This window comes from Mus pahari, chromosome 12, assembly GCF_900095145.1.
Source record: "Mus pahari chromosome 12, PAHARI_EIJ_v1.1, whole genome shotgun sequence".
NCBI classification, from domain to species: domain Eukaryota; kingdom Metazoa; phylum Chordata; class Mammalia; order Rodentia; family Muridae; genus Mus; species Mus pahari.
The window spans coordinates 44346397-44353210 of NC_034601.1; positions in this window are offsets into that span (position 1 = coordinate 44346397).

The window sequence follows — 6814 nt, forward strand, 5'->3', positions numbered from 1 at the left end:
CCCTTTCCCAAAATGCATTAGATTTCAATCACATGTATACTCAATTACACTTAGGTATAAGAAGGTAAACAGAGGACTCGCCTTTAAAAATTACTAGAGGATACAGTTTTGTTTACTGCCCACACACCCCAAATCAACCAAGCCACATCGGCCTTTCTATTCTTCCTTCTCAGATAGTTGGGGATATTCTTGAATACTGTCTAATTTTTCTTGTTATCGCTAACAAGAAAACAAGAATAACTGCCCAGAGGTGGGAGCATCTGTGCCCTGACGCAAGTGCAGGGGTGACAAGAAGGTTTTAGGGTGGCTGGGGGCAGTGTTTTGATGGGTACATGTGCATAGAGCATGCAGGCAAAGCAACTAGGTAGACAAGAGTATTATTATGAGGGGTTTGTCCATAAACCGAAGTCAAGCGGGGTTCCAGGAGTCCTAATCTACCTCTTACGCTTTCCTGCCTCAACATGCCTTAACGATGGTCCCTCTCCATCACACCTGGATAAAAACACACAGGTTGGACTACTTCTTTCATCTTTAATTTCTTCATGAAGGTTCTCCCACTAGAGAAGACTTACTATTCAGTGACTGTGTGTGCTTTCTTCGATACTTTATTTCTTAGGAGAGGCCTCAGTCTTGAACGTAGAGTATACAGTGCAAAGATATCTCTCCTCCTGTACAATATGAAATATTGAATTGGATCTGATCCGATTCTTTTGATGCCTCTGCTTTGTGTCTGCCTTAACAGTAGACTGAGTTTTTGCTCAGTAATCCAGTCTCTCAGTAAGGGCCAGTTGCAATGCAAGGAACAGGCAGTGAATTCTGTAGGCAAGAGCGTCTGCTCTGCATTCTTACATGGAGGCAGAAGCTGCTGATGACCCAACGTGGGAGCCCAGGACAAGTGTGTTAGGAAGCAAAGCAGTTACCACTTGCCATACCAAAATTCAGAGTAATTAACACTTCTCCTATAGCATTACAGAAGACCATACCTAATTTTTATTACAAATATCTAATAAAATTAAAATGATTTTTATTTCAGTGTTGTAGCTGGATAAACCCCTAAGCAGCTGGGATTTTCTTGATTGAATCATTTGAAGTGGGAAGACTTCCGGGAAATGTGGGCCACACCTTCCACACCCATCATCAATGAAGAAGATGCATCACAGACTTGCCCATAGGGTGACCTGGTGGGGATCTTTTCTCAGTGGATGTTTTCTCTTTCTAAAAGGACTCCAGCTTGTGTTACCTTGTCATGAAACTGGTCAAAGGATACCTGCTCTCAAAATAGATGCAGGGAAAGCAACAAAACAAACAAAACAAGACAAACAACACAGTGACACATGTCTGTATTCCCAGGAAGTCAAAGCAGGTCTGGAATTCAAGATCAACCTAACTACTTAGGAGAGTTTGAGGATGGGATGGATTATATGACCCATGCGTTTCTAGGATTCCATAACTGTCATAACCAAGTGAGCAGGCTCGTATCTCACCGCTGAATAGGAAAAGAGGCACACCTGCTGTGGACAGGGAAAAAGCATTAGAGGAAGCGTTCAGGTCGCCCCTACATCTTCACACAGGAGTAGGCAGGTCTCTCCAGCATGCTCAGGTTAAAAAAGAAAAGATAGTAGACATACTCCCCCAAGTGTGTGCGCGTGTGTATCTAGCTAGAAGGCTCAGAACTCACATTGGTATTATTAAACGGACAGAGATGCCTCAGGGCATGCTAAGCTTGCCCCATCAAGTTTTCGCTGATAAGAAAGGGAAGGAGACTTTGAAGGAGCATTAACAGGGGAGCCTACCCTGGACGTGCTGCGTAAAGTAGTAACCATATTAGCACACTGGCATGAGGTGAGTGTCACAACAGTGGCAAAGTTTGTCATCCATTCCGGTCCTAAAATACTGCCATGGGTGCAGCTAAACAAGGGGTACGGACTTCGGCTCCCAGAATCCTCCTTTATATCAGAAAGGAAGCTAGGACACCTGCACATGCCTGGCTGCTCCTCCGGAGGACGGCATAACTCATTCATTAGTCGTTTTTATATCTAGGCCTATTCAGGAAAATCTTATCAATAGTTTATTTTTCCCCCTTCAGAATGGAGGTTAAAAAACCAATCTTGTTGAGTTCCCCAAGGGGAAAAAAAATTAAAAAAAAAAAACAAAACTTGGTTTACCTAATTTATTAATGTCAGTGAGAAAGTAAACATGGCTTTTCAGTCACTGGTTTCTTCCTCTTTGGTGATGTTTAGGGAATGCATGCTTAGAGTGGGTGTAGACAGACAGGAAAACCAACGTGGAATGTGCCGTGCAGACTGAAGATAGAACTATGGAGACAAAAATTGTGTGCTGCAAAACCCCAGAGGAGAGGACCACAAAGTTCTCAGCAAAGCCGCACGGCTGAAGCTGATGATGCCGTCTACACAGGTGCTCATCTACGTGAACTGTCACTCAACTCCCCCACAAACAACACGCACAACTGTTATGTGGACAATAAGATTAAACTACAAAAGCATGAGAAAAAAAAATCCGGTTATGCATGGTGCCTCTCACCTGTAGTCTGAACATATTTGGGATCTTAGCACAAGGGAGACTGAGTCAGAAAGACTCCAAGAATTCTGAGCTACAGAGTGTTGGCTAGGACAGCTAGGGTTATAGCACAAGACCCTGTTGTCAAAATGACCTTGGAGGGAGAGGGGCAAACAAAAGAAAACTTGACAAAAGCAAACAAATACCCCACCACCACCACTTAAAGCTCCACAAGTTTTCTTCCCGGCGATTATCCTGGACATTCCTCATGCTCTTTTGGGCAAATACAAAAACTAAATTGAACCCAAGGTAGGGGGTTGGGGTGGGGGGGGGGAGGCAGGCAGGTAGAGAAAAATGGGAGGGAGAGGCCAAGGGACGTGGCAAGTTCTACAGTTCTGCCTTCAAGCTCAGTGGGGAGCATTTCCTGGATTCTCCAGATTCTTTAGAGAAGGGTAGGCACATCCCTGGAGCCACACAGGGCCCCTGGGAAGCTGTGTGAACTTCAAGCACAAAGCCTCCGGAGCTCAGAGGTGCAGAGCTTGCTGAGAGCGGCAACCTAGAGTCTACGCTTCAGCCTCGGAGGCATTAGGCTGCGAAGATCAGAATGCAGTGGCAAATGGTGTGGGTGACATCAACAGCACTTGGCAGCATTCGCTGAAGATAATTTGAGAGAAAGAGTCAAGTTGACAGCCTTTCTTTCACAGCAAAATTGCCTGGTTCTGGTGCTATGTAGTTTCTGGCTCCCCTGCCTAAATGGGTATCACAGTATTTCCAAAGGGGCTGTTTACATGAGCAGAGCAAGCTGACTCCTTGGTAACAAGCTGGGGTTGCAAAACCCTCCGACTGACACTCAAGGACCATCCAGTAGAGACATTTCCTCCACACTCCACACAGGAGGGGAAGTTCTCTGGGAACAGTGCCCTTCTTTCGAAGCCTATTTACATTCATCGAGCTAACGGGTTTTGTCCAGTGACACATTTAAATTGCTTTCCATTCTAGAGTTAAGCTCACGGTCACGTTTCTGAATACGACGTCTTTTCCTCTGTGCAGCCAGCAATTTCCTCAAGTGTGGGACGAGAGCATTGTCCTTTTGAAGCCATCTGAAACAGACCTGGTCTCTGCACTCTCAGGAGGATATTCTCTGGATGATAATTGCAGCCAAATTCAATGTTCAAACGAACAGAAGCCATCCTGGGCTCTCCTCCTCTCTCTGGTTCCCCAGAGGCCAGATTGCAGGGCAACACTGCTCATACAGATCAGGGGGAAAGCCAGACTTCCCGCCTCTGAGGGTGGAAGAGTCTTGAGTCAGCTGTAGGAAGGGCAAGGAGGTTCAGTGGTTTACAAACAGCCACATTTACCTTGTATGGATATCACAGAGCAGGCTTTTTAGGAATGAACAGCACTAGGTTTAGTCAACCTTGTAGTAGTGATTGCTCAGTAAATGGGCAGCTCATGGCCAATGGAGGGAGAAGAGAAGATTGTTTACAAATTGGAGGAGGTGGATGAGGCTGGCAAGTGAAGCCAAAGCACATATAATTCTGTTTCAACATCCCGGGTCATTAGTGCAACTCAGGTGCTTAAAAATAGCCCTTTTATGAGACCAACAGAGACGGGCTTGGGTGTAGCTCCACGGTAGCGTGCCTTCCCAGCATGTGCAAGGCTTCATGTTTGGTCCCCAGCAGAACAGAACAAAGGCAAGGAGAAAAAAGAGACTTGAGTATTCCTTGGATTTCATCTTGTAGAGAGTGGTCGCTTCCCTCTCCTCCTCGGAGCCCGGGATACTAAACCCTATGCATTATAATTTTTCCCATATACACATATTATGATTGCTAGCCATAGTGAGAAATTAATAACTAATAAAATATAATTTAAACTGAAAGGTTTTTTTTTTTTTTTTAATAAAAGGTGCAGCATTTACATAGAAGATCCTGCAGACTGATTGAAGTTCTGTGATTGTGAGTAGGAAATGTTTTCTATCAAGATCCAAAATTACCCTGGGTGGTTTTTAGCCTTAATAACCACTTATCACTTCTCCCTTTGACTAGCATGTAAAATCATGGACTGCATTAAGTGCCTAAGTTATTAGCAGGCTAAAGTTTCCTCAAGTCCATAATCTAAGAGTGTCATCCAATAGTATCTGAGACCTATAGCACAGACTTCACCCTGATTGCCGCGCCAATGTATTTGATTAATGCTTTATGATTTTCTTCTTGTTCTGTGACAATAAAAATTCATGTAAATGCTTCTATGGCAAACCTGCTATTCTGAGCAATCTACATGCATGTTCCTAGGTCACTCAGTTTTGGTGCAGAATGAAATGTCTCCCGTTCCCTTTGGAGTAAGAAAGCTGTGCTTTGTGCTGGCATACATATGTCCTGGGGTACATTTATTTCTGGAATTTCTCAACTTAATTTCTTCAGACCTTGGATAACCTCCAGTAACTGCAAATGCAGAAAGTAAATCCAGGACAAGAAAGGAGGACAGGAGAGGCCATTGTCTTTACAAAAACAAGTTTCCCTTCTGCTTTATTCTCAGCATCATACGTGGTGAGGCTCAAGGGTAAAATGGCTTAAGAAAAGCTAAAGAAAGCTAGTATTAATGTGAAAAACTTTTAGCCCAATGATAAATTTTACAAAGCAATTACAAGAACCTAGGATCTGAGGATTGTGTAGCCTAAACCCCGGTCCTGCCTGGGCATTGTCTCATAGGCTGTGAAGGCAGCCAGGATTTTTCTGTTGAGTGGCTTACATCTTCCAAGTCTGCAGGTCAAGCTCCCTGCTGGGCGTGGCCTGCCTCATCTCTGAATGCCAGCCAAGCCCAGCCACTCCCCTGGAAACATTATTCATTAGCTACTGGAATGTCACTGCCTCTGTGTGCTGCTGCCTTCCTCAGCAGTAGGCTCAAAAGCTAGGACAGATTCTAACGAAAATAGATCTTCGGCTGAAGAGCAGGTGTTGGTGGTGGCAGGCTAGAATGTCACACAGAGGCAACACAGAAAGGGAAAAGTGCACACCCAGACCAGAAAACCATTTGCTTTTTAAAACGAGACATATGGAGTATTGAATGTGTGGGTGGGAGTGAGAGAGAAACCCCAAAAAAGTAATTCACATGGATAAATGCCCATATACAGAACAAAAATTCTTGATCTGATTCCAGTTTCAAAGTACCCTACAAGCAAAGGCAGGATGTCCAAGAGTCAGCTGCTCTGCCTTGATGGTCAAGAGGCCAAGATGGGTAGGCCTGGGGACTTGTTTGATCATAGCTGTCTTCTCTGCTGCATCAGCCTCGGTCTTCCACACACACAGGCTCTGAGACGAGCTACCACTTCAGCTATAATCATTCCTTATTTTTTGGATACCCAGAGGCTTCGGTCTGAGTACCATGGATAAGAAATATTAATAGGTACTGAAAGGAATCCTAGTTGACAGAATATAGGAACCCTTCTGCTTGTTGGTGGAAGTCACACAGCCAGTGAGTTTACAATTTAATCAGGTAATGGAGGACACTGGGGCTTTTGCTAATATTCATGGAATCAGTCAAGACAGCACAGCACTGTTGAATACAGGCCTGCGATTCTCCTTTATCCACACTGACTGCACTTGACCAGCCGATATTAAATGGGTTGGTAATAGCTGTCAAATTTCCAGGTTCTTATGATAAGGTTCTTTGCTTAGCTCATCCTCAGGTTCATGCCAAAAGCTTGCATTATTACCTTCTGTGGAGCCATTAGAGGAACACTGAACATCAGTGCCGCTAACATTGTAGGTATGAGAGCTGTCAAACAAACAATGTCTCCAGGGAGCATAGACAGGGACCTATTCAACCTTATGTGTTCTACATTTTCCCTTTAGAGGCAGGAGGTATTGTATACTGCGGAGGTCTCCAATCCTAATAGTTGTTTTTATTTACTTATTTATTTTATTTATTTTCATCTTTTACATGGATACCTTTCCATAGCAAGGCTGCTACTCTACAGGTCTTAAGAGCAAGTGGTTACAAAGGAGAGACACATATGGTTCACTGCCCCTAGTAGTTGAACAGATACCATTTGGTTTGGATTCTGTGGATCAAAACACTCAAACATAAGCAGTTAAAACAATTACACTCTTTCCCCCCCATATCTCTTGCTCTAAACAAGATTCTGTTGTAAAGTTTAGGTCACCTTAAACGTCACAGTGGCCAAGATCCAAGGTGGGATCTTACAAGAGGTGGTATGACTCCATCCTTGTAACACCACTACTATCAGCAGCCAAGGCATCAGGCTGGTCAGAGCAAGTATGGCACATCAATCAAATTT